The sequence below is a fragment of the Coregonus lavaretus genome (assembly GCF_964263955.1).
Source record: "Coregonus lavaretus genome assembly, chromosome: 4".
NCBI classification, from domain to species: Eukaryota; Metazoa; Chordata; class Actinopteri; order Salmoniformes; family Salmonidae; genus Coregonus; species Coregonus lavaretus.
The window spans coordinates 35,050,295-35,077,819 of NC_139991.1; the positions used below are offsets into that span (position 1 = coordinate 35,050,295).

General features: G+C 48.5%; 1 pseudogene across 1 annotated transcript; it reads left to right on the top strand.

Moving 5' to 3' along the window:
- The first annotated feature begins 2,770 nt into the window (after nt 1–2,770).
- Nucleotides 2,771–26,815, top strand: LOC311127411 (sodium-dependent organic anion transporter-like; annotated as a pseudogene). Its single transcript has 5 exons — nt 2,771–3,155; nt 3,883–3,971; nt 11,613–11,701; nt 11,837–12,012; nt 26,743–26,815. The product of its transcript is annotated as a sodium-dependent organic anion transporter-like (transcript).
- Nucleotides 26,816–27,525: the final 710 nt, after the last annotated feature.

Sequence of the window (27,525 nt, forward strand, 5' to 3'; positions counted from 1 at the left end):
CTGATGTGCTCCTCGAACGTAGCCGAGTAGATCAGGATATCGTCAATGTACACCCCTTCCTGTCCACTCAGCATATCCCGGAACATGTCATTGATGAAGGACTGGAACACAGAAGGTGCGTTGGCGAGGCCGTAGGAAATGACGCAGTATTCATAGCGGCCTGAGGTAGTGCTGAATGCCGTCTTCCACTCGTCTCCTTCCCGGATTCAGATCAGGTTGTAGGCACTCCTCAGGTCCAAATTGGTAAGGTACCGGGCCCCTCGTAGCTGCTCGATGGCCGACGGAAGCAGAGGGAGGGGGTACCGGTAGTCAATGCATGATCTCAGTCCTCCGTCTTTTTTGGCCACGAAGAAGAAGCTGGCGGAGGCAGGAGAGGTAGAGCGTCTGATGAACCCCTGTTTCAGGCTCTCCTCCACATACTTCTCCATGGCCTCAGACTACGCCATGGAAAGGGGGTAAATGCGACTCTTCGGGAGGGTGTTGTCCCTCCAGCAGGTCAATGGCGCAGTCCCAGGGATTGGAAGGAGGGAGACACTTAGCCTTTAATGAAGAGAAGACGTTGGTGAGATCTGCGTACTCACATGGAATGTTGGGCTGGAGGGCGGACTCCGGACTCTCCACTGACGTGGAACAAGAAACCACTGGCAGGCAGGTCTTCCGGCATGAGGTTGACCAGGCTGTGATCCTCTTGGTGCTCCAATTGATGGTGGGGTTGTGTAGTCTGAGCCAGGGCAATCCCAAGATGATCCAGTGAAGGGGTGACGTGACGATGTGGAATGACAGCTCCTCGTGGTGCTCCGGTAGTGTGGGAATGGTGATGGTGATGGGGTGTGTGACGTGCGTAATGGTGCCTGAACCAAGGGGTTTATTGTCCAGTGAGGTGACGTGTAGCGGAGATGGCAGTGGCACGGTGGGCAACCCCCATTCAGAGACCAGCTCCCTATCTATAAGGTTCCCCGCTGATCCGGAATCTATCATAGCAGTAGAAATGGAAGAGAAGGAATAACCAGACACCGTTATGGGAACTAAAAACAATGGTTTTGTGATAGGAGCTGACGTAACACTCACAGAGCGGCGACGGGAGTCATACCGCCTAGATAGGGAGCCGCCAGGAGATCTGTGGTCCGTGGTGGTGTAGGGGGTGCTGCCCACTTCCATGGGTGAGGACTCGGAAGCTCAGATAGGGTGAGCGTCGAGACTCCGGGAGGTGTTGGGAACGCCGTCTTGATGTCCTCCCGTAAACCTCTCCTGAAGGCCGTACGCAGAGCACGCTTATTCCAGCCGGAAGACGCCGCCACCATGCGAAAGCTCAGAGCGTACTCGGACGCAGGCCCCTCTCTCTGTTTTAGATGGAGGAGACGCTCACCCCCGTTCTTTCACTCCGTGGGATGATCAAACACCGCCCTGAACCGAGCGAGGAAGGTGGGGTAGGGTAGTGCCACTGCTTCCTCTCCTTCCCAGATTGCTGTGGCCCAATCCAGCGCCTTTCCTTTAAGTAGCGAAATCCCCAGCGATTTCCTGGCTTGGTCAGATGGATATGCCCCAGGCTGACACACCAGATAAAGTGAAACCTGTAGCAGGAAGCTGCTACATTTAGTAGTTTTACCGTCATAGCGCTCCGGTAGGGCGAGGGTTCCCGCAGAAGTGGGTGATAGCATGGGAACAGGTGGATTGGGGGCACTCACCGCTCCCTAAAGGTGGAACCGGAGCGTTGGGCAGATTATGCAGAGTTTGGATCATTTCCTGCATGGCGGCGTTGAACTGGGCAAGCTGCTGCTGCTGCTGGTGCTGGTCGAGGCACTGGGAAACTCCTGCTGCATCTATTTTGGTTTGGTGTGTGACGAGTACTGAGTATATGTAGAGGCAGGTCGCAGACGCAGGAATTAACAAGGTCAAGGTTTACTTAACAAAGAGAAATAACAAAGATAGAGTAAACGACACAAAGCTAAACAATCACACACAACATCATACAGCACAGTCCCGGGCTAAATAGGGGTGGTGATGAGATGATGAGGTGCAGGTGCGCAGGAGGTGATTAGGGTGCGTTCGGTTTCCATTCCGGTATTGCCGAGGTCGTGCGCTCAGACCGGTGGCTCAGTAGACCGGCGAATCAGAGCACCAGAGGGGCGCAACAGGAGGAGATGTGACAATTACATTGGATTCCCATCGCTGAAGTTTGTATAATCATGCCACCAGAATATTTGCCAGTTTCCCATAACCTGTTTACTTACCAGAATAATTACCTGTTTCCGAAAAACATTTCTCATTACCGAAGGCATATCTTTAATCTGGAATCCAATGTAATGGATTAATAATAATAATAATATGCCATTTAGCAGACGCTTTTATCCAAAGCGACTTACAGTCATGTGTGCATACATTTTTACGTATGGGGGGTCCTGGGGATCGAACCCACTACCCTGGCGTTACAAGCGCCATGCTCTACCAATTGAGCTACAGAGGACCATTAACGAATGACTGAGTGAAAGTGTGTGTGCTGCCTTCGTACGCTAGGAAAGGGTCAAGTTCATGATTTGGACCAGGGTAGGGGTAATCTAACCAACTAAAAAACAACTGTAGAGTTAAGCGGATTACTATCGGTTGCCAATAGTAACGGGTATTCCATAGGCCATTCACTCATTCCAGTGTTTTTCAATTAGGGGAGTGCAGAGCTGAGGAGGGAAGGGAAGAAGACTGGGGCTCATATGGCCCTCCTGCCTTCCAGTCCCCCTCAGTCTTTGTTTTTATCCATCTGGAAGTTGGACTGAACATGTTGAACAGCAGCAGTGGTTTCACAGCGGAGTGTGATGGCGAGGGGAATGGGTCCCTGGCTGGGCTGGGTGGTCTAGGGGTGGATGGGTCAGACGGCGCTCTACACCGGGCCCTGGGTGTTGTCCTAACTGTCATGTTAGCCCTGGTAGTCTTCTCTCTGGGCTGCACCGTGGATGTAGGGAATCTCTGACTCCACCTGCGCCGGCCCAGGGGTATCCTGGTAGGGCTGCTGTGCCAGTTTGGCTTCTCACAGCCTACCTGCTGATTCTCGGATTCTCTGTCCAACCTGTGCAGTCAGTGGCTATAATTATCATGGGCTGCTGTCCTGGAGGAGTCATCTCCAACATCATCACATACTGGATCGAAGGGGACATGGACCTCAGGTTGGTGGGTTTACTTTGGTTGCGTCTCAAGTGGCATCCTATTCCCTATATAATGCATTACTTTTGACTAGAACCCTGGTCAAAAGTAGTGCACTATGTAGGAAATAGGGTGCCATTTGGGATGTAGACTTTCTTTTGTGGATTCTCAAATCAACAGTCAACAAAACCTTTGTTCTAAAGGTAAACGTGATGTCAGCTGTATGAGATAAGATTCCATGGCAGCTCCATGGACACCTAGGAATGGGAAGGGACTTGATCTAATGAATAATGCTCACTGACTTTAATAGTATGTATATAAGCAGAATTTCATAGCAAGTACACAGTAATAAGGAGCTTATTGCACACCTACACATCTGTGTCAATCTTTAGAAACCTTTACTCCTCCCTTCCCTTTCCCATATTATAGGATGTTAACATTATATGATGATCTATGAGAATGTATGAAATGCCTATTACAACAGGTTTGAATTGTATGGTCCAGCCATTTACAGCCATTTTGTTGGATATTGAATCGAACAGTGAGGGCGATATTAAAGTGGTCCAGTGTAAACATTAACTCAGGTGACACAGGGGCTCCATTCAGAACCTGATGGAGTTGACACTTATACCCCATGATCAGCTGGTTCTCTGTGAACACGTCTCCTATCATTACAAGGTCATGGGCTGGTCATCCTGCTAGGCTAACCCGTCTGTCTGTTGTTTTGTCTGTTGCCGTCTATTGCTGTAGCATCACCATGACGACAATCTCTACAGTTCTTGGTTTGGGTATGATGCCTCTGGGTCTGTACGTCTACACATACTCCTGGGTGGAGGCAGGCACCATCTGAGTACCCTACTTTAATATTGGTAATGACCTTTTGGTTCTTTCACATTTCAATAAATTGCAGTTTAAATTTGTTTGCCTTCTTGATGTTTTGAATCTTCTCTCTCTTCGGTCTCGCTGTTTCCTTCTATCTCTCTCTCTCTCTCTCTCTCTCTCTCTCTCTCTCTCTCTCTCTCTCTCTCTCTATCTATCTATCTGACTATTTCTCTCTCGCTCTCACACTCTCTCACTTTTTCCATCTCTGACTCCTCGACTTTTTAATCTGGGAGAGAGCAGTGTGATAACTCTGTAGGTCAGAAACTGTATGAACATTCAAATGCACTGGAATGGAATTATAGTTCACCAGCAGTCTAGGATTAGGGCTTGAAACGATGGCTACGTAACATGTTGGTCATTTGGAGTCATGCTTCTGGTCTGATGTTATTCAATATGTCACGATTCTCTAAAGCGGAATCCAGAAGCAGACCAGGACAAGGTGAGTAGACTGAAGGTGAGTATTTATTTAAAGACTTAAATGTGGAAGCAGGAGAATCCAGGTGACTGAGCTGGCAGTGGAGGTGAGTTGGTGGGAGTGAATGGGCAGATCCAATGATGTTTCTGAAGCCACAGACGACCAGGCAGAGGTGGAGTGAATATTCCGGGAGAGTAATGTTCATGGCTAATGATCCGGCAGGGAATGGATGTCAGGTCAGAGCTTATGAAGTGGAGAGGTGATGATCAGAACCAGGTGTGCAGATAGCTGATGAGATGCAGGTGCGGGTAATGGAGAGATCTCCCGCCTTGCTTCGTCGCCCGGTAACCAGACAGGGTGCGTTCAGGAAACTCAGGAAAAAAGACTCCAGGACAGAAAACAGGCAACTCAGGCAGAAACCGACTCAGGAAGCGGGGTTCATGACAGTACCCCCCCTCCGACGAACGCCACCGGGCGGACTACCCGGAGCGCCAGGATGGAAGCGGTAGAAGTCACGAAGGAGGTCAGCATCAAGGATCTGATGCCGAGGAATCCAACTCCTCTCCTCAGGACCATAACCCTCCCAGTCCACGAGATACTGGAAACCCCGACCCCACCGTCTCGAATCCATGATGCGGCGCACTGTGTAGACAGGACCACCGCCGATCATCCGAGGAGGAGGAGGACGAGGAGGAGGGGGCAACAGAGGACTGAGGAGAACAGGCTTGAGGCAGGAGACATGAAAGGCGGGATGGACTCTGAGCGTTTTAGGCAATTTGAGTCGAACCACAGCAGGATTAATGACCTTCTCCACCACAAACGGACCAATGAACTTAGGTGACAGTTTCCTCGACTCTGTCCGCAGAGGAAGATCCTGTGTAGCCAACCAGACCTTATCTCCGACGGAATAAGCGGGGGCTGGAATACGGCGACGATTAGCCTGGAGCTGATACCGGTCAGAAACTCTAAGGAGGGCCTTTCTGGCCCGATGCCAGGTCCAGTGGCAACGGCGAATGTGGGTTTGGACAGAGGGAACCGAGAGATCCTTCTCCTGAGAAGGGAACAAGGGAGGTTGGTAGCCGTAAAGGCACTGGAAGGGAGACATCCCAGTGGCAGATGTAGGGAGAGTATTATGGGCATACTCGACCCATGGCAACTGAGAGACCCAAGAGGTGGGGTTGGAGGAGACAAGGCAGCGAAGCGTGGACTCCATCTTCTGGTTGGCTCTCTCAGCCTGACCATTAGATTGGGGGTGAAATCCAGATGTGAGACTGACTGTAGCTCCAATGGCCAAACAGAAGGATTTCCAGACAGCAGAGGTAAACTGAGGACTACAGTCGGAAACTATGTCACTGGGCAGCCCGTGGACCCTGAAAACCTCCCTAACAAGGATCTCGGACGTCTCAGAGGCAGAGGGAAGTTTGGAGATGGGCACAAAGTGGGCAAACTTGCTGAATCTGTCCACAATAGTCAGAATGACAGTGTTCCCATCAGAAGCGGGCAACCCAGTGACAAAGTCCAGGGCCAGATGCGACCATGGTCGCCGGGGAACAGGTAGGGGGTGAAGAAGTCCAGAGCTGGGCCGATTGGTACTTTTATTCTGCGCACAAACTGGACAGGCAGCAACAAAACTCCGGGTATCTTCTCCCATGGCAGGCCATCAAAATCGTCTGCGTAGTAACGCCGTAATCCGAGCCACGCCAGGGTGACAAGCCATCTTGCTGGCGTGGGACCACTGGAGGACAGCAGAACGGACAGACTCTGGCACAAACAACCGACCGGGTGGACCTTTACCGGGACCGGGCGGCGTCCGAAGGGCCGCCATAACCTCCTCCTCAATCTTCCAAGTAACTGCTCCAACGACGAAGTTCTGGGGAAGAATCGTCTCAGTCTTGGCCCCACTCTCCTCCGTTTTGGAGAACATCCGGGACAAGGAGTCCGCCTAGCCGTTCTTAGAACCAGGTCGGAAAGTCAGGGAAAAATTAAAACGTCCAAAAAACAAAGCCCACCTGGCCTGACGGGAGTTGAGACGTCTAGCCGATTGCACGTAAGCAAGATTCTTGTGGTCAGTCCAGACAATAAACGGTTGCTCCGCCCCCTCCAACCAGTTGCGCCACTCCTCCAAGGCGAGTTTAACAGCGAGAAGCTCCCGGTTACCCACATCGTAATTTCTCTCCGCAGGCGAAAGACGACGAGAGTAGAAGGCGCAGGGATGTAGTTTACTGTCAGTGGAGCTTCGCTGGGACAAGATGGCGCCAACCCCCAATTCAGACGCGTCCACTTCCACGACAAACTGACGGGAAGTGTCAGGTTGAGCGAGAATAGGGGTGTTGGTGAATCGGCTCTTCAAGTCCAGGAATGCTCGGTCTGCCTCAGGATTCCAACAGAAGGTTCTGGGGCTAGAAGTCAGGGCAGTTAATGGAGTGGCCACACGGCTGTAATCATGGATAAATCTTCGATAGAAATTCGCAAACCCCAGAAACCTCTGGAGCTGCAATCTCGTACCGGGCTGGGGCCAATCAAGAACCGCCCTAACCTTCTCTTGGTCCATCTTAATCTCTCCCTTGGAGATTATGTATCCGAGGAAGGATGTAGTGTGGGCGTGAAAATCACACTTCTCTGCCTTCACAAACAGACGGTTCTCCAATAATCGCTGCAGGACCTGCTTGACATGCTGGATGTGGCTGGAAAGCTCCTTAGAGAAAATTAGAATATCATCCAGGTAAACGAACACAAAAAGACCGATCATATCTCTCAGAACGTCATTCACCATACTCTGGAACACTGCTGGATCATTGGTCAGTCCAAACGGCATCACTTGATACTCGAAATGTCCCATAGGTGTATTGAACCCAGTCAACCACTCGTCCCCCTCTCTGATCCGGACCACATGATACGCATTGCGTAAATCAAGCTTAGTGAACACAGTAGCACCCTGTAAGGAGTCGAAAGCAGAGTTCATCAAGGGCAGGGGATACTTGTTCTTGACAGTGATATCATTCAAACCCCGATAATCAATACAAGGTCGAAGAGAGCCATCCCTCTTGTTCACGAAAAAGAATCCTGCTCCCAGGGGTGATGACGAGGGACGAATGAGACCGGCAGCTAGAGACTCCTTTATGTAGGTCTCCATGGCTTCACGTTCAGGTCGAGAGATACTGTATAAACGTCCCTTGGGATAGGCAGCTCCAGGGATCAGATTTATAGCACAGTCATATGGTTGGTGGGGAGGAAGTGACAGAGCCTTCTGCTTGCTGAACACTTCACCCAAATCGTGATATGTTTCAGGAACTAGGGACAAATCTGGGAGGGGGGCAGAATCAATGACCTGACTGGGAACAGAATGAGAACAGGCAGTCTTAAGGCAGTTAGCATGACATTCAATACTCCAACTAGTTACCTTGCCAGTCACCCAATCGAACGTGGGATTGTGTTCTCTCAGCCAGGGGTATCCAAGAACCAGGGGGGCACGGGGAGATGGCAGAATGAAGAAGGAGATGAACTCTGAATGATTACCTGACAACAGCATTTTAACAGGTTCAGTTCTCATAGTGATTCGTGCCAGAAGTCTGCCGTTCAGAGTGGTAGCTTCAATGGCTTCCGGTAATTGCTCCTTGGAAAGCCCCAGCTGTTCCACCAAGTCGGCATCCATAAAGCTGCCATCGGCACCTGAATCGATAAAAGCGTTAATCTCCAAAATCTGATTCTTGTTCATGAGGGTTGCAGGAAAACGGGGTCTGACAGGGTTATTGAGAGACTGAAACTGTCTCGCTAAAAGTCCTCCCAAACTTAGTGAGCCGGGCAGTTTAACGGGCGCTGGGGACAAGCGGAGATGTAATACCCAGGGTTACCACAGTAGAGGCAGCTGTTGGTCTCACGTCTACGTTGGCGCTCCTCCTTGGTTAACCCGTGCCGCCCCACTTGCATGGGTTCAGGATCTGGAGGCAGGAACTCTCCTTTAATCTCGTGTGGTGAATAATGATCAGCTCGTTCTGGTCCATTTCCTGACTTGAATGGTAACCGAGTAGATGAGTGTTTGGAAGACCCCCATCGCGTCTCCCTCCTTTTCTCTCGGATTCTGTTATCCACCCGAATAGATAACGCTACCAAACTGTCCAGGTCACTAGGCTCAGGATAAGAGATCAGTTCATCTTTGAGTTGCTCCGACAACCCCTGATAAAAAGCTGCCTGTAGTGACTCCTCATTCCACCCACTCTCCACAGCCAATGTCCTGAATTCAATTACAAAGTCTGCTACACTGCGAGCTCCTTGGCGAAGAGAAAACAGACGATTAGCTGCATCCTTACCTCGGACTGGATGGTCAAAAAGCTTCCTCATCTCTGCCGCGAACTCCTGGTATGATGCCATGCTGGTGTCCTGTCGTTCCCACAAGGCTGAAGCCCACTCCAGAGCTCTTCCACGCAGCAGTTCAATTACAAAGGCTATCCTGGCCTTGTCTGTGGCGTAAGAGTTGGGCTGCAGGTCAAAATCTAATCCACACTGCATGAGAAATGAACGGCATCTTCCCAAATCCCCTTCGTGCTTCTCTGGTGTCGGAACCTTGGGCTCACGGAAGGAAACAGCTCCAGAAGCGGAAGGCGAGGGGGGTGAAACAGGTGGTGGATTCTCCGCCGGCAAACTGAGCTGAGCCTGGATACTCGTCAGACTGGCAGAAAGGTTCCGAACCGAAGACGCTATCTCCTGTAGCGCCGTGCTGTGTTGTCCCAACATCTTCTCTTGATGGGTAATGGCATGGCGACCGGATTCCAGGTCCGCTGGGTTCATCCTTGGCCGGATCGTTCTGTCACGATTCTCTAAAGCGGAACCCAGAAGCAGACCAGGACAAGGTGAGTGGAATGAAGGTGAGTATTAATTTAAAGACTTAAATGTGGAAGCAGGAGAATCCAGGCGACGGAGCTGGCAGTGGAGGTGAGTTGGTGGGAGTGAATGGGCAGATCCAATGATGTTTCTGAAGCCACAGACGACCACAGACGACCAGGCAGAGGTGGAGTGAATATTCCGGGAGAGTAATGTTCAAGGCTAACGATCCGGCAGGGAATGGATGTCATGTCAGAGCTTATGAAGTGGAGAGGTGATGATCAGAACCAGGTGTGCAGATACAGTGGGGAAAAAAGTATTTAGTCAGCCACCAATTGTGCAAGTTCTCCCACTTAGAAAGATGAGAGAGGCCTGTAATTTTCATCATAGGTACACGTCAACTATGACAGACAAATTGAGATTTTTTTCTCCAGAAAATCACATTGTAGGATTTTTTATGAATTTATTTGCAAATTATGGTGGAAAATAAGTATTTGGTCACCTACAAACAAGCAAGATTTCTGGCTCTCACAGACCTGTAACTTCTTCTTTAAGAGGCTCCTCTGTCCTCCACTCGTTACCTGTATTAATGGCACCTGTTTGAACGTGTTATCAGTATAAAAGACACCTGTCCACAACCTCAAACAGTCACACTCCAAACTCCACTATGGCCAAGACCAAAGAGCTGTCAAAGGACACCAGAAACAAAATTGTAGACCTGCACCAGGCTGGGAAGACTGAATCTGCAATAGGTAAGCAGCTTGGATTGAAGAAATCAACTGTGGGAGCAATTATTAGGAAATGGAAGACATACAAGTCCACTGATAATCTCCCTCGATCTGGGGCTCCACGCAAGATCTCACCCCGTGGGGTCAAAATGATCACAAGAACGGTGAGCAAAAATCCCAGAACCACACGGGGGACCTAGTGAATGACCTGCAGAGAGCTGGGACCAAAGTAACAAAGCCTACCATCAGTAACACACTACGCCGCCAGGGACACAAATCCTGCAGTGCCAGACGTGTCCCCCTGCTTAAGCCAGTACATGTCCAGGCCCGTCTGAAGTTTGCTAGAGTGCATTTGCATGATCCAGAAGAGAATTGGAAGAATGTCATATGGTCAGATAAAACCAAAATATAACTTTTTGGTAAAAACTCAACTCGTCGTGTTTGGAGGACAAAGAATGCTGAGTTGCATCCAAAGAACACCATACCTACTGTGAAGCATGGGGGTGGAAACAACATGCTTTGGGGCTGTTTTTCTGCAAAGGGACCAGGACGACTGATCCGTGTGATGGAAAGAATGAATGGGGCCATGTATTGTGAGATTTTGAGTGAAAACCTCCTTCCATCAGCAAGGGCATTGAAGATGAAACGTGGCTGGGTCTTTCAGCATGACAATGATCCCAAACACACCGCCCGGGCAATGAAGGAGTGGCTTCGTAAGAAGCATTTCAAGGTCCTGGAGTGGCCTAGCCAGTCTCCAGATCTCAACCCCATAGAACGTCTTTGGAGGGAGTTGAAAGTCTGTGTTGCCCAGCGACAGCCCCAAAACATCACTGCTCTAGAGGAGACCCCACCTCTTTAAGGAACACCTGGGATAGGATAAAGTAATCCTTCCACCCCCCCAAAAAAAAAAAGTATAATTGTAAAGTGGTTATCCCACTGGCTATAGGGTGAATGCACCAATTTGTAGTCGCTCTGGATAAGAGCGTCTGCTAAATGACGTAAATGTGCCCTTGAGCAAGGCACTTAACCCTAATTGCTCCTGTAAGTCGCTCTGGATAAGAGCGTCTGCTAAATGACTAAAATGTAAATTTAATATGCATGGAGGAATGGGCCAAAATACCAGCAACAGTGTGTGAAAACCTTGTGAAGACTTACAGAAAACGTTTGACCTGTGTCATTGCCAACAAAGGGTATATAACAAAGTATTGAGAAACTTTTGTTATTGACCAAATACTTATTTTCCACCATAATTTGCTAATAAATTCATAAAAAATCCTACAATGTGATTTTCTGGATTATTTTTCCTCATTTTGTCTGTCATAGTTGACGTGTACCTTTGATGAAAATTACAGGCCTCTCTCATCTTTTTAAGTGGGAGAACTTTCACAATTGGTGGCTGACTAAATACTTTTTTCCCCCACTGTAGCTGATGAGATGCAGGTGCAGGTAATGGAGAGATCTCCCACCTTGCTTCGTCGCCCGGCAACCAGACAGGGTGCGTTCAGGAAACTCAGGAAAAAAGACTCCAGGACAGAAAACAGGCAACTCAGGCAGAAACCGACTCAGGAAGCGGGATTCATGACACAATATGTATAAGCTGCCATATTCGCCTACGTATAAACGTATTCTATTTTTAGGCATCACTCTGATCACCTTGGTTGTCCCTGTGGCGTTGGGTGTTTTTGTAAACTACAAGTGGCCCAAAGCAGCAAGGAAGATCTTGAGGGTATGTCTAATCTGTCTACTTTTTAGTATCTTGTTATTGTCATGCTACAAATCCTCAGACACTGGCCCTTTACTGGCATCCCTTTCTGTCTGTGTGTCTGTCTGTCTGTCTGTCTGTCTGTCTCGCTCTCTGTAGGTGGGTACTGTGGTGGGAGGTCTTCTCCTGATGGTAGTAGGAATTGCAGGTGCTGTTCTCTACCGAGGCTCGTGGCATACAGACACCTCCATCATCATTATAGGAGCCATCTTCCCCCTGATAGAATACAGTGCCTGGTTCATCATTGCTGTCATCGTCAGGGAGCCATGGCAGAGGTGAGAGGTCAGAAAAGATCAGGGCCCATATTCACAAAGTGTCGTAGTGTATGAGTGCTGATCTAGGACAGGGGTCATCAACGTTTTCTGAGTCAAGATCACTTTCTGAGTCAAAATGCAAGCCGACATCTACCGCTCAGATTTTCTTTTTACATTACTTAAAAAACGGAAGCCTATGCATTAACCTATTTGTATTTGTATGTATTATGGATCCCCATTAGGCAGCAGCTACTCTTCCTGGGGTACAGCAGAATTAAGGCAGTTCATACAATTTTAAAAACATTACAATACATTCACAGATTTCACAACACACTGTGTGCCCTCAGGCCCCTACACCACCACTACCACATATCTACAGTACAAAAATCCATGTGTACGTGTGTGTATGCATGTGTCTGTGCCTATGTTTGTGTTGCTTCACAATCCCAACTGTTCCATAAGGTGTTTTTTATCTGTTTTTTAAATCTAATTTTACTACTTGCATCAGTTACTTGATGTGGAATAGAGTTCCATGTAGTCATGGCTCTATGTAGTACTGTGCGCCTCCCGTAGTCTGTTCTGGACTTGGGGACTGTGAAGAGACCTCTGGTGGCATGTCTTGTGGGGTATGCATGGGTGACCAAGCTGTGCGCCAGTAGCTCAAACAGACAGCTTGGTGCACCCATCATGTCAACACCTCTCATAAACACAAGTAGTGATGAAGTCAATCTCTCCTCCACTTTGCGCCAGGAGAGGTCGACATGCATGTTATTAATATTAGCTCTATATGTACATCCAAGGGCCAGCCATGCTGCCCTGTTCTTAGCCAATTGCAATTTTCCTAAGTCCTTTTTTGTGGCACCTGACCACACGACTGAACAGTAGTCCAGGTGTGACAAAACTAGGGCCTGTAGGACCTGCCTTGTTGATAGTAATGTTAAGAAGGTAGAGCAGCGCTTTATTATGGACAGACTTCTCCCCATTTTAGCTACTGTTGTATCAATATGTTTTGACCATGACAGTTTACAATCCAGGGTTACTCCAAGCAGTTTAGTCACCTCAAGTTGCTCAATTTCCACATTATGTATTACAAAATGTAGTTGAGGTTTAGGGTTTAGTGAATGATTTGTCCCAAATACAATGTTTTTAGTTTTAGAAATATTTAGGACTAACTTATTTCTTGCTACCCACTCTAAAACTAACTGCAACTCTTTGTTAAGTGTTGCAGTCATTTCAGTCGCTGTGGTAGCTGACATGTATAGTGAAGAGTCATCCGCATACATAGACACTCTGGCTTTACTCAAAGCCAGTGGCATGTCATTTTTTATATTTTATTTTATTTTTTTCACCTTTATTTAACAAGGTAAGAACAAGTTCTCATTTACAACTGCGACCTGGCCAAGATAAAGCAAAGCAGTGCGATAAAAACAACAACACAGAGTTACATATGGGGTAAAAAAACATAAAGTCAAAAAATACAACAGAAAATATATATACAGTGTGTGCAAATGTAGCAAGTTATGGAGGTAAGGGAATAAATAGGCTATAGTGCAAAATAATTACAATTAGTATTAACACTGGAATGCTAGATGTGCAAGAGATTATGTGCAAATAGAGATACTGGGGTGCAAAAGAGCAAAAATAAATAACAATATAGGAATGAGGTAGTTGGGTGGGCTAATTTCAGATGGGCTGTGTACAGGTGCAGTGATCGGTAAGGTGCTCTGACAACTGAGTCTCCAGCTTCAGAGATTTTTGCAATTTGTTCCAGTCATTGGCAGCAGAGAACTGGAAGGAATGGCGGCCAAAGGAGGTGTTGGCTTTGGGGATGTCCAGTGAGATATACCTGCTGGAACGCAGACTACGGGTGGGTGCTGCTATGGTGACCAATGAGCTAAGATAAGGCGGGGATTTGCCTAGCAGTGATTTATAGATGGCCTGGAGCCAGTGGGTTTGACGACGAACATGTAGTGAGGACCAGCCAACAAGAGCGTACAGGTCACAGTGGTGGGTAGTGTATGGGGCTTTGGAGACAAAATGGATGGCACTGTGATAGACTACATCCAATTTGCTGAGTAGAGTGTTGGAGGCTATTTTGTAAATGACATCGCCGAAGTCAAGGATCGGTAGGATAGTCAGTTTTACGAGGGCATGTTTGGCAGCATGAGTGAAGGAGGCTTTGTTGCGAAATAGGAAGCCGATTCTAGATTTAACTTTGGATGGGAGATTCTTAATGTGAGTCTGGAAGTAGAGTTTACAGTCTAACCAGACACCTAGGTATTTGTAGTTGTCCACATACTCTAGGTCAGACCCGTCGAGAGTAGTGATTCTAGTCGGGTGGGCGGGTGCCAGCAGCGTTCGATTGAAGAGCATGCATTTAGTTTTACTAGTGTTTAAGAGCAGTTGGAGGCTACTGAAGGAGTGTTGTATGGCATTGAAGCTCGTTTGGAGGTTTGTTAACACAGTGTCCAATGAAGGGCCAGATGTATACAAAATGGTGTCGTCTGCGTAGAGGTGGATCTGAGAGTCACCAGCAGCAAGAGCGACATCATTGATATACACGGAGAAAAGAGTCGGCCCAAGAATTGAACTCTGAGGCACCCCCATAGATACTGCCAGAGGTCCAGACAACAGGCCCTCCGATTTGACACATTGAACTCTATCTGAGAAGTAGTTGGTGAACCAGGCGAGGCAGTCATTTGAGAAACCAAGGCTATTTAGTCTGCCAATAAGAATGCGGTGGTTGACAGAGTCGAAAGCCTTGGCCAGGTCGATGAAGACGGCTGCACAGTACTGTCTATTATCGATCGCGGTTATAATATCGTTTAGGACCTTGAGCGTGGCTGAAGTGCACCCATGACCAGCTCGGAAACCGGATTGCATAGCGGAGAAGGTACGGTGGGATTCGAAATGGTCGGTGATCTGTTTGTTAACTTGGCTTTCAAATACTTTCGAAAGGCAGGGCAGGATGGATATAGGTCTGTAACAGAGTGTCACCCCCTTTGAAGAGGGGGATGACCGCGGCAGCTTTCCAATCTCTGGGGATCTCAGACGTTACGAAAGAGAGGTTGAACAGGCTAGTAATAGGGGTTGCGACTTTTTCGGCGGCTAGTTTTAGAAAGAAAGTGTCCAGATTGTCTAGCCCAGCTGATTTGTAGGGGTCCAGATTTTGCAGCTCTTTCAGAACATCAGCAGTCTGAATTTGTGTGAAGGAGAAGCGGGGGGGGGGGGGGGGGGGTGCAGAGTTGGTGGCCGGGATAGTGGTAGCCAGGTGGAAAGCATGGCCAGCCGTAGCATAATGCTTGTTGAAATTCTCGATTATCGTAGATTTATCGGTGGTGATAGTATTTCCTAGCCTCAGTGCAGTGGGCAGCTGGGAGGAAGTGCTCTTATTCTCCATGGACTTTACAGTGTCCCAAAATAAGGCGGGGAGTTAGTGCTACAGGATGCACATTTCTGTTTGAAAAAGTTAGCCTTTGCTTTCCTGACTGCTTGTGTATATTGGTTCCTAACTTCCCTGAAAAGTTGCATATCGCGGGGGCTATTTGATGCTAATGCAGTACGCCACAGGATGTTTTTGTGCTGGTCAAGGGCAGTCAAGTCTGAGGAGAACCAGGGGCTATATCTGTTCTTAGTTCTGTCTTTTTTGAATGGGGCATGTTTATTTAAGATTGAGAGGAAATTACTTTTAAAGAACAACCAGGCATCCTCTACTGACGGAATGAGATCTATATCCATCCAGGATACCTGGGCCAGGTCAATTAGGAAGGCCTGCTCGCTAAAGTGTTTTAGGGAGCGTTTGACAGTGATGAGGGGTGGTCGTTTGACCGCGGACCCATTACGGATGCAGGCAATAAGGCAGTGATCGCTGAGATCCTGGTTGAAGACAGCGGAGGTGTATTTAGAGGGTAAGTTAGTCAGGATGATATCTATGAGGGTACCCATGTTTACGGATTTAGGGTTGTACCTGGTAGGTTCGTTGATAATTTGTGTGAGATTGAGGGCATCTAGTTTGGATTGTAGGATGGCCGGGGTGTTAAGCATATCCCAATTTAGGTCACCAAGCAGTACGAACTCTGAGGATAAATGGGGGGCAATCAATTCACATATGGTGTCCAGGGCACAGCTGGGGGCTGAGGGGGGTCTGTAGCAAGCGGCAACAGTGAGAGACTTATTTCTGGAAAGGTAGAAGCTCAAACTGTTTGGGCACAGACCTGGATAGTATGATAGAGCTCTGCAGGCTATCTCTACAGTAGATTGCAACTCCACCCCCTTTGGCAGTTCTATCTAGACAGAAAATGTTATAGTTGGGGATGGAAATTTCAGAATTTTTGGTGGCCTTCCTAAGCCAGGATTCAGACACTGCTAGAACATCAGGGTTGGCGGAGTGTGCTAACGCAGTGAATAACTCAAACTTAGGAAGTAGACTTCTGATATTTACATGCAAGAAACCAAGGCTTTTGCGATTACAGAAGTCAACAAATGATAGTGCCTGGGGAGTAGGAGTGATACTGAGGGCTGCAGGGCCTGGGTTAGCTTCTACATCACCAGAGGAACAGAGGAGGACTAGAATAAGGATACGGCTAAAGGCTTTAAGAACTGGTCTTCTAGTGCGTTGGGTACATAGAATAAAGGGGGCAGATTTCTGGGTGTTGTAGAAAAGATTCAGGCCATTATGTACAGACAAGGATATGGAAGGATATGAGTAAAGTGGAGGTAAACCTAAGCGTTGGGTAACAATGAAAGAGATAGCATCACTGGAGGCACCAATTGAGTCGGTCTCCGCGTGTATGGGGGGTGGGACAAAGGAGCTATCTAAGGCAGGTTTAGCTGGGCTGGGGGATCTACAGTGAAATAGTACAATTAGAAATAACAGAAACAACAATAAGCTAACCATGTTGACATGGGAGAGAGGCATAAAGCAATCACAGGTGTAATTTGAGAGAGCTAAGACAACAGCTGGTAATGACGACACAGTTTGGGCTGAGGCTAAACATAAACAGGATGCGGTACCGTAAAAAGGAACAGTCCAGCAGGCATCAGCTGTATAGCTGAGTTATCATAAGGTCTGGTGAACAGCAATAGGATAGTTCGGAGGTAGTTCGGGGGCTGCTAAAGCACTAGCGAGCAAGAGTCCACGGCTATCGTGTGCTAGTGGGCCGGGGCTAGCAGATGGAATCTTCGTGGTCGACGTCGTAACGGGAAGCCTGTTGTAACCACATCAGACGATTTCGTTGGCAGACCAGTCGTGTAGGATCGGCGGGGCACTAGGTGTTCCCGTCCGGTTGACAGAGAGGTAGATAGCCGGGAGATGGGCCTAGCTCAGGATGATTAGCCAAACCACAACGTCCATTTTGTTGCAGCTAGCTGGTAGCGATGAATCCGGAGTTAAAGGTCCAGTGATTCAGTGATTCCGGCAGAAAAACTGATATGTTCTGGGTCGATAACACGCTGTGCAGACAGTGCAGACTGGCCGAATAATAGTCCAGGCTAGAGCTGGCTGGTAGGTGGTGCAGGCCACGGACAATGGTGAAAAACCGCTAACGGTAGCTGATAGCAAGTAGCTAGTTAGCTGGCTACTCCCGTCCGGTAGACCGAGAGGTAGATAGCCGGGATATGGGCCTGGCTCTAGGCTAGCTCGAGGCTAACTGGTGCTTGCATCGGGGGCAGTGGTGATTAGCCAAACAGCAACATCCATTCGGTTGCGGCTAGCTAGTTGCGATCCGGTGATTAATGTCCAGTGATTAAATTATTCCGGCAGAAAAATCCAATGTTCTGGGTGAAATACCGCTAACTGTGGCTAATAGCAAGTAGCTAGTTAGCTGGCTAGCTAGTTTCAACTGGAGATTCTAGATAAAAGGTAAGTCAATAATAGAATCCGTTCCACATTGAGTGAGGCGGGTTGCAGGAAAGTATATTTTGTAGAAGGATGAAGAGTCTGATAGGGAAATATGTACGAAAAATAAAAAAAACAGGGTATTTACAGGCTATTTACAGACACACGACAAAAACAGGACTGCACTACTACGCCATCTTGGATATACCATTAGTAAAGATTGAAAAAAGTAATGGGACCAGGGACGGCCTGTTCAATAGGGCGATATGGGCGACGCACTGCCAAACGGGAAAAGGAAGGGATTTTTTTTCTAATCAATTATATCACGGCAACAGTAGTTATCAGTGTTCTAATCTGATCTGACTGCCACTAAATGTCAAATCAGGCTAAAGTCGTGCTTCAAATGGCCCCGCCCGTTTTTGGGGCGATTTCAGTCAGGTTGAAAATCGCCCAGAAGTCTCTCATAGCCTGTCATGTAAAATCTATTTTTTTCAAATTTCAAAGCTTTCAATACAATCTCTATGGGTGTCTTAGGGCTTGCACTTACGCGCTTTCGTCATACGTGACGTAACCATGAACGTAACTAAGAAAATAGCGGCTAGCAGCGTCTCTGTTGCGACCTGCAGTGTGGCGTTATCTTATGTTTTTAATTTGTACACTTAGTGGCGTTATTTTATGTTTTTAATTTGTACACTTAGTTTACAAACATTCTGCCAACCATGGATTTCCAGTGGTGGGTTTTGGACTGATCTTGTTGATCGTGTACATACCCGCTACGAACGGACTAAATAATGAAAACGCTGCTGGCAGCGGAATCCAATACAGCTGGGAGACTTGGCTGGATGACAGAGTCCCGGACAGAGAAGTGGAGCCGGCCGGCTTCACCCTGGTCAGAGCGGACCGCGATCCTGGTAAGAGAGCGACTCTGTACCCCCGACATTGAACTGCTTTCTGTGTCACTGCGACCTTACTATCTGCCCCGTGAGTTCCCCCAATTGTTTGTTACCGTTGTGTACTGTTGATAATCACAAGTTTACTGGAGAACTGAGACCAAGTAGAGACTTTGGACAGGGTGGATATGGTATAATAAAGGCAGTTTATTCAGAGGTAAAGATATCTGGAATCGCGTGCACGGACTCGTTCGTCAAACTCTTAGGGAGCTATCTGAAGAGAGCCCCGAAAACATTGTGTGCAGACATTTTATACAATAAATGATGTAGGTTGAATCTAGTAGTTCTGATCTTCTGATTGGTCCTGATGAGTTGGGCGAGGTCCCCTCCACTGTTGCATTGGCTCTGAGTCGGGTTCTCTGTCTTCAAATGTTCAGCCTAAAGAGAGGGGATTTTTGTGTGTGTGTGTGTGTGTGTTTAACAGTGATGATGTGTGTGTGTGTGTGTGTGTGTGTGTGTCCTCAGAGCAAGAACTCGTGAGTTGGAAGAACTGAGAGACCTATGGCGTGGGTGTTGTCCTTGGCCACCTGCTGACAAGGCTGACAAGATAGGACTCTTTTGTCCATTGTTATAGGATAGGAACAGCATTGATTGAAAACAAACGCCCAACACAAAATGGGTCATGCACAAGATTTTAGTCAGACCAAGCTATAACATTATATATTTACTACGACAGTACATTCAACCAAAAGCTAATATAACAAAGGCATCAGAGATTATTTATAATCTGTCACAGAAACTGGAATCCATCTCCCCAGATCAGTCAATAAATGCTTCTGGTATTGACTTATATGCTGCCCCTGTCTTCATGTTGTTGCTGGACATATCTTTTTTAAAATGTGTGTAGGTCACCTAAATCATCAGAAAAATTGCCCCTCCTGAGAATTTTTTCAGGAGCCGCCACTGAATGGGACTAGACAGCTGCTCTATTAAAATCAGTACTCTATCAATGAGGTGTGTGCAGTAAACTATAGGCCCAAGACATTATCACTGCATATTGGTTTTAATTCAATTTCCCTGCCAATGCATTGTTTTTCGGGCCATTAAAAAATATATATATTTCCAAATTTGAGGTAGGCTATATGATAACACTGGTAATAGATCAGTTGTTGTATTACTTGTGAGGCACAGCTGAGTGAGCATACATTTAAATAATTTGCTTTTTATTTTACTGGGCTGATGGTGCCTGCATCTGATGGTCAGTCTCAGCGGATGGAGAGAACAGCAGACTGAGGGTCCGCCTGTCAACGTCCCTCCGCTCTCCCTTTCCTCCGCTGACGCTGATGGCAAAACTCGTGTCGCACTGCATTATTTCTGCCTCATGCACATTCATGTTGTTACTCCTATGAACAGAGAAAGTGAAATTCCTCTATATTAAAAAAGACCCAAGCCGCTAATAATAACAATGCAAGCTTATCGATACACTTTCCTACTCATTCATTACAGCTGCAGTGCTGATTGTAGCATGAGTGGAAGTAGAAAGAACTCGCATTTTATGGCTTATAAAAGTGTTGAATAAAAAGTGTTGACAGTGCTGAGTAAGAACTTAAACATCAACTCACTCATTAAAACAGAAGCTCTTTGCTGTATTCGTTGACAGTCTGTTGTAATGAATACTCGGACAGAGTGGTAAGATCCAATCGCAGAATAGCGATGCTTTATTAGAGTACAGACAAGGGTATAGCTTAATCGTGGTCGGGCGGGCTGTGGTCAAAACCGGGCAAGGCATAGACAGGCAGAGGTACCAAAGGAGCGGGCTTAGTCGTAGTCGAGGGCACAGGCACAGGATCAGAGCACGGTAATCACTGGGGTAGACAAGCAGAGGATTAAGCAATTCGGGGAGTCAAACAAGGCACAGGTCGGATACACGGTTAATCAAAACAACAAACTCTCTCTCTCTCTCTCGGAACAAAACGCTTAGCAAGTCACAAAGGAACAATACCTCGCACCGACTGAACTTCTGAGCACACCTTATATCCTACCCTAATTACGGACAGGTGTGCTCAGAACTCAGGTGAACCAGATCGAGTCTGATGACTCCCCCTCTCTGTAGATCGGGGAAGTGTCAGACTCTGTCTAGACCCAGCCAACCCCCGATCCCTTACAGTATCCCCCTCCCCAGGGCCGGCTCCTGACGGCCTTCTACTTCTACCGGGTGGTCTTCCTCTGGGTCGGGGTTCGGGATGATCTGGGTGTTCAGCGTGGAAAGTGGCCTTGAGAGCGGGGTCTAGTATGTCCTTAGCAGGGACCCAGGACCGTTCCTCCGGTCCATATCCCTCCCAGTCCATGAGATATTCGATGCCCCCTCGTCTCCGTCTTGACTCCAGTATCTCGTGGACTGTATAGGTGGTGTCCTGTTCATCCTCCAAAGGTGGTGTAGTAGGTTGTTGAGCGATGGGTGGATACATCGGGCTATAATGGACAGGTTTCAACAGGGAGACGTGGAACGTTGGGTTTATCCTGTATTGTCGAGGGAGTAACAGACGGTAGGTGACCGGGTTAATACGTCTCTGTACTTTGAAGGGACCAATGTACCTGGGTTGGAGCTTCTTGCAGCTCCGTCGGAACCGCAGGTCTCGGGTAGACAGCCACACTCGTTGCCCGGTTTGATAAGTGGGAGTAGGTCTCCGGCGTCGGTCGGCATAGGTCTTTTGCTGCTGTGAGGCTTGACTGAGATGTTGATGGGCCGTCTCCCAGACCTGCGCACTCCGACGGAACCACTCGTCCACCGCCGGTACCATCCCGGGTGCGGTATCCCACGGGAACAGGGGTGGTTGATACCCTAGAACACACTGAAAGGGCGTTAGACGTAGGGAGGTGTGAATGAGTGAGTTCTGAGCATACTCTACCCAAGGCAGGAATCGGCTCCACTCTTGCGGCTGCCGCGAACATTGTTGCCGTAGATACTTCCCAATTTCCTGGTTGAGCCGTTCTGTCTGCCCATTGGCCTGGGGATGATATCCGGAGGTGAGGCTCACCGAGATGCCCAAGCGTTTGCAGAAGGCCTTCCAAACCCGGGATACGAACTGGGGTCCCCAGTCGGAAACAATATCCTCTGGAACACCAAACTGCCGGAACACCTGGTTAAATATAGTCTCCGCCATCAGAGTGGCGTTAGGTAAACGGGTCATGGGTACTAACCGACACATCTTTGAGAATCGATCGATGACCACGAGAATTACAGTATGGCCCTCTGATTCTGGTAGGTCGGTAACAAAGTCCATCGCAATGTGCGACCAGGGTCGTTGAGGAGTTGGCAATGGCATCAGCTTACCCTCCGGTAGTGCTCGAGGCGCCTTGGACTGAGCACATACTGGGCAGGATAATACGTAGTCTCGGACGTCATCTGTGAGGGAATCCCACCAGTATTTTCGACTGATGAGTCGGATAGTTCGAGTGATTCCGGGATGACCAGATCCTAGCGACGTGTGGCACCATTCCATCAGTTGAGGTCGAAGCGGAGCTGGTACAAACACCTTCGACACCGGGGTTTCTGGAGGGGCTGGTTCCGCTTGTAGGCTCTCCTGAATCGTGTCGTCGATAGCCCACCTCACAGGACCAGCACGGCAACTCATGGGGAGGATAGGTTCTGGTTCAACCGGTCTGTCCGCGCGCTCGAACCGTCGGGAAAGCGCGTCCGCCTTACAATTCTTGGACCCGGGAATATAAGAGACAGTGAATTGAAAACGGTTGAAGAACAAAGACCACCTTGCCTGTCGGGAGTTCAGTCGTTTAGCACTGTGCAGATACTCCAGATTGCGGTGGTCCGTAAGCACTTGGAACGGATGAGCTGCTCCCTCCAGCCAATGTCTCCACTCCTCCAGCGCTAACTTCACCGCCAGTAATTCACGATTTCCCACGTCGTAGTTCTGCTCGGCCGGATTCAGCTTCTTCGAAAAAAAAGCACAGGGTCGTGATTTGGGAGGCTCACCTTGGCGCTGGGATAGCACGGCTCCAACTCCAACCTCCGAGGCGTCCACCTCCACGATGAACGGCAAGGTAGGATCCGGCTGACATAAAATGGGGACAGTGGTAAATCGTTGTTTCAATGTCTCAAAAGCCCGCACTGCCCCCTCCGTCCATTTCAGACCACGCCCCTTGTGGCTGGTCATCGCCGACAGGGGAGCAGCGGTGGTGCTGAAATTACGCACGAACCGTCTATAGTAATTGGCAAACCCCAAGAATCTCTGAAGCTCTTTCACCGTCTGGGGTTGAGGCCAGTCTCGTACAGCTTGCACCTTGGATTCATCCAGTCTTACCCCGTCGGGAGTGAGTATGGCCCCAAGGAAGGAAATCGTCGTGACATGGAACTCACTCTTCTCGGCCTTCACGAACAGAGAGTGTTGGCGGAGTCGGTCCAGAACCTGTCGTACATGGGACACATGTTCACTCAGAGAGTTAGAGTAAATTAGGATGTCATCAATGTACACTATGACGAAACGATCAATCAAGTCCCTAAAAATGTCATTCATGAACGCCTGGAACACCGAGGGCGCGTTAGTAAGTCCATAGGGCATGACACAATATTCATAATGTCCTCGATGGGTGATGAAGGCGGTCTTCCATTCATCCCCCTCTCTAATGCGCACCAGATTGTACACACTCCTGAGGTCCAGTTTACTGTAGATGGAGGCCTGCCCCACCTGCTCGAGGGCTGCTGGAATCAAAGGAAGGGGGTAACGATTTTTAATGGTGATATCGTTCAAACCTCGATAGTCTATACAAGGACGCAGTCCGCCATCCTTTTTCTTAACAAAGAAAAAACTGGATGCCGCTGGAGACGTAGATGGGCGAATGGCCCCTTGCTGAAGTGCCTCGTCAATATACTTGCTCATTGATTCCCGTTCCGGCTGTGACAAAGGGTAGATTCGTCCGCGAGGAGGTGTAGCCCCGGATAGCAGATCAATTGCACAATCCCAGGCCCGATGCGGTGGTAACACGGTAGCCCTCTCCTTGGAGAACACCGGCGCGTAATCCTGGTACTCTGTAGGAACAACAGTAGACACCGCACCCTTCGCATCCTCCACAGTAGACGTTTTGCAAGGTAAAATGAGGCACTCAGCCCTACATACTTCACTCCAAGCCGTGATATCGCCAGATTTCCAGGAGATGACCGGATCATGGGTAACGAGCCAGGGGTGGCCGAGGACTAGCGGCTCCCTTGGAGCGGAGATGACGAACAGAATGATGTTCTCATGGTGCAGAGAGCCCACTTGTAACTTGATCTCCCCGGTACGGTGCGTAATGAACCCAGTGCCCATGGGCTCACCGTCTAGCGCGTTGACTCGCAGGGGAGGTTGAATTGGGATACGTTGAACCCCCAACTCCTCAGCAAGACCCATATCCAGAAAGCTGGCCGCCGCTCCGGAATCAATAAGTCCTTCCAACCTGCGCACTTTCTCTCCGACAGATAAGGTAACCGGTACATACATTTGTCTAGATGTAATGTTCAAAACGGGAGTCTCACTCACCGGTTTGGCAGTTCCGAGGCGATATCCTGGTGTATGGTTAGGTCGTACCGGACATTGACGAACGAAATGACCCGACTGACCACAATACAGGCATAGTCCGTCTTGCCGACGTTGTTGTCTCACCGACCCTTGTAGAGGTGACCGTCCCAGTTGCATAGGTTCCTCCTCAGATTCTCTCCTCCGCTCTGTCGATTGCATAGGACCAGTGATCGAGGGCTCCCGAACAGTGGATGCCTTGTGTTGCACTATAAGATTATCAATAGCGATGGCTATTTTGATAAACTCATGTAGCGCAGTGATATCTCCCCGACAAGCCAATTCAGTCTGTACGTCTTTGCGCAGCCCTCTTCGGAAAACTGTGAGCAAAGCAGTCTCGCTCCATCCGCTACCGGCTGCTATAGTACGGAACTCTAAAGCGTAGTCGGCTACTGTGCGACGGCCCTGCTGAAGTTCGCACAGTTGGTCTCCCACACTACGCCCAGATACTGGGTGGTCGAACACCTCTTGAAACAGTCTCTTGAACTGAACTTCCGCATTCAGCTCGGGGACCTCAGCTGCCCAAAGCGCAGTAGCCCAATCCAGTGCTCTTCCCGTTAGCAGAGAAATCATGAAATCCACCCTGCTACGGTCATCGGAAAACATAGTACGATTATATGACAGATACAGGGACATCTGGAGTAGAAACCCCTGACATTTGCCAGGTTCCCCGTCGTACCTTGTAGGTAGAGAAATCGGAGGTGCATGACGAGGACTGACCGTGCTCGGTGTGGTGCCTTCAGCCGCACCAGCGTGGAGTAGCTGTAGGAGTTCATCCATCCGTTTCTCCTGTATCTCCCATCGCCTCTGTAATTCCGCTGGATCCATGGTAATGGCGAGGTATTCTGTAATGAATACTCGGACAGAGTGGTAAGATCCAATCGCAGAATAGCGATGCTTTATTAGAGTACAGACAAGGGTATAGCTTAATCGTGGTCGGGCGGGCTGTGGTCAAAACCGGGCAAGGCATAGACAGGCAGAGGTACCAAAGGAGCGGGCTTAGTCGTAGTCGAGGGCACAGGCACAGGATCAGAGCACGGTAATCACTGGGGTAGACAAGCAGAGGATTAAGCAATTCGGGGAGTCAAACAAGGCACAGGTCGGATACACGGTTAATCAAAACAACAAACTCTCTCTCTCTCTCTCTCTCTCTCTCTCTCTCTCTCTCTCTCTCTCTCTCTCTCTCTCTCTCTCTCTCTCTCTCTCTCTCTCTCTCTCTCTCTCTCTCTCTCTCTCTCTCTCTCTCTCTCTCTCTCTCTCTCTCTCTCTCTCTCTCTCTCTCTCTCTCTCTCTCTCTCTCTCTCTCTCTCTCGGAACAAAACGCTTAGCAAGTCACAAAGGAACAATACCTCGCACCGACTGAACTTCTGAGCACACCTTATATCCTACCCTAATTACGGACAGGTGTGCTCAGAACTCAGGTGAACCAGATCGAGTCTGATGACTCCCCCTCTCTGTAGATCGGGGAAGTGTCAGACTCTGTCTAGACCCAGCCAACCCCCGATCCCTTACATCTGTCTTTAATCATGGTTTTAAACGTTTTGAAATCTCTTGCTGAATTTTTTTTTATGCCTGCTACCTTACTCCAGACACGGTAATCTGAGCCATTCGATTGGCCAGCGGTAGGCCTATAATGCACTTGATTTGCTCTCCGGAAGGCAGCTGAATCGGGTGCACCTATCGTTTTTACATACATTTTGGACGATCGACTAGGAATGCCTTGGAGATCGACCAGTTGATCGCGATCGACCGGTTGGTGACCACTGATCTAAGAAAATGTTTTGCCTTTCAGATCGTAATGAATAAGACAGGAGGGTTCTGACCCTAGAACAGCGCTCTACTCTGAGACACTTTGTCAATATGGGCCATAAATTATGGGTAATGGAGTTGTAACTGTAGGTAATTTTGGTCCACGTAAGAGGAACTTGAAAATAACAACAAACATAAGCTTCTCCTCTCCTGCCAGGTTGAGAATGTGTAGCATGGCCATGGGGTGTAGGCAGGGGGCAGCTCTTTGTGATCTAGGCCTATGTAATCCTTCCTGTTGGTATGAACTTACTAATACATACTACTACTACTACTACACTGTTGTGTTCCTTTTACCTCGCTGTGTGAGACAGGAGGGCAGCGAAGGCCAGCACTTTGCTCACACAAAACAGCAACAACACGAAAACATCACGATGTTATGAGGCTCCTGGGTTCTTGGCTGGGATTGGAATGCTGCTGATATAGCGTATGGGGATCTGTGAAACTCACTCCTCAGCCTGAAGTGTCTCCCCTTGCGCTTTTGAAGAAGGCCCTTTTCAATGGCGCGATGGGTTGGAACGCTTCAGGAGGGCGGTCACATGTGTTTGAGAGGCAGAAGTCCTGAGTTTGGGTCTCAGTATGAGCTGAATCAGGAGAGAGTGGTACTTGCTAAGCAAGCAGCGTGATGTCCTTTACACTGACTTGGCTACAGGTGCCGGACAATCTCCATGGAGACCGGAGCCCAGAACGTCCAGATATGTTCCCTCCAGAGAAGCTGTTCCTGATGGTCACGTTCCCCCTTATGTACGCCGGCTTCCAGCTGCTTCACGGCCTGCTGCTGGTCACAGGTACAACTGCAACATCACACCTAGTCTACGTCCCAATAATATCTCCTTTCTCCTGAAGGTTGCACTCATTCACTACTCCCCACAAATGTAAATGCATTGGATTGGTGTAAACATGGGCTAGAGGGAGTTTCCATATATCAGACATATCCTTTAAAATCTATGAAGAGAATTGAACAAGTGCACAGGTTGAGAGAAAGGAGAGATTATTGGGACACACCCCTAGATTAATGAAATCCTGCATGAAGACATACACTACATGACCAAAAGTATGTGGACAACTGATCGTCGAACATCTCATTCCAAAATCATGAGCATTAATATGGAGTTGGTCCCCCCTTTGCTGCTATAACAGCCTCCACTCTTCTGGGAAGGCTTTCCACTAGATGTTGGAACATTGCTGTGGGGACTTGCTTCCATTCAGCCACAAGAGTATTAGTGAGGTCGGGCACTAATGTTGGGTGAATAGGCCTGGCTCGCAGTCGGCGTTCCAATTCATCCCAAAGGTGATTGATGGGGTTAAGATCAGGGCTCTGTGCAGGCCAGTCAATTTCTTCCACACCGATCTCGACAAACCATTTCTGTATGGACCTCGCTTTGAGCATGGGGGCATTGTCATGCTGAAACAGGAAAGGGCCTTCCCCAAACTA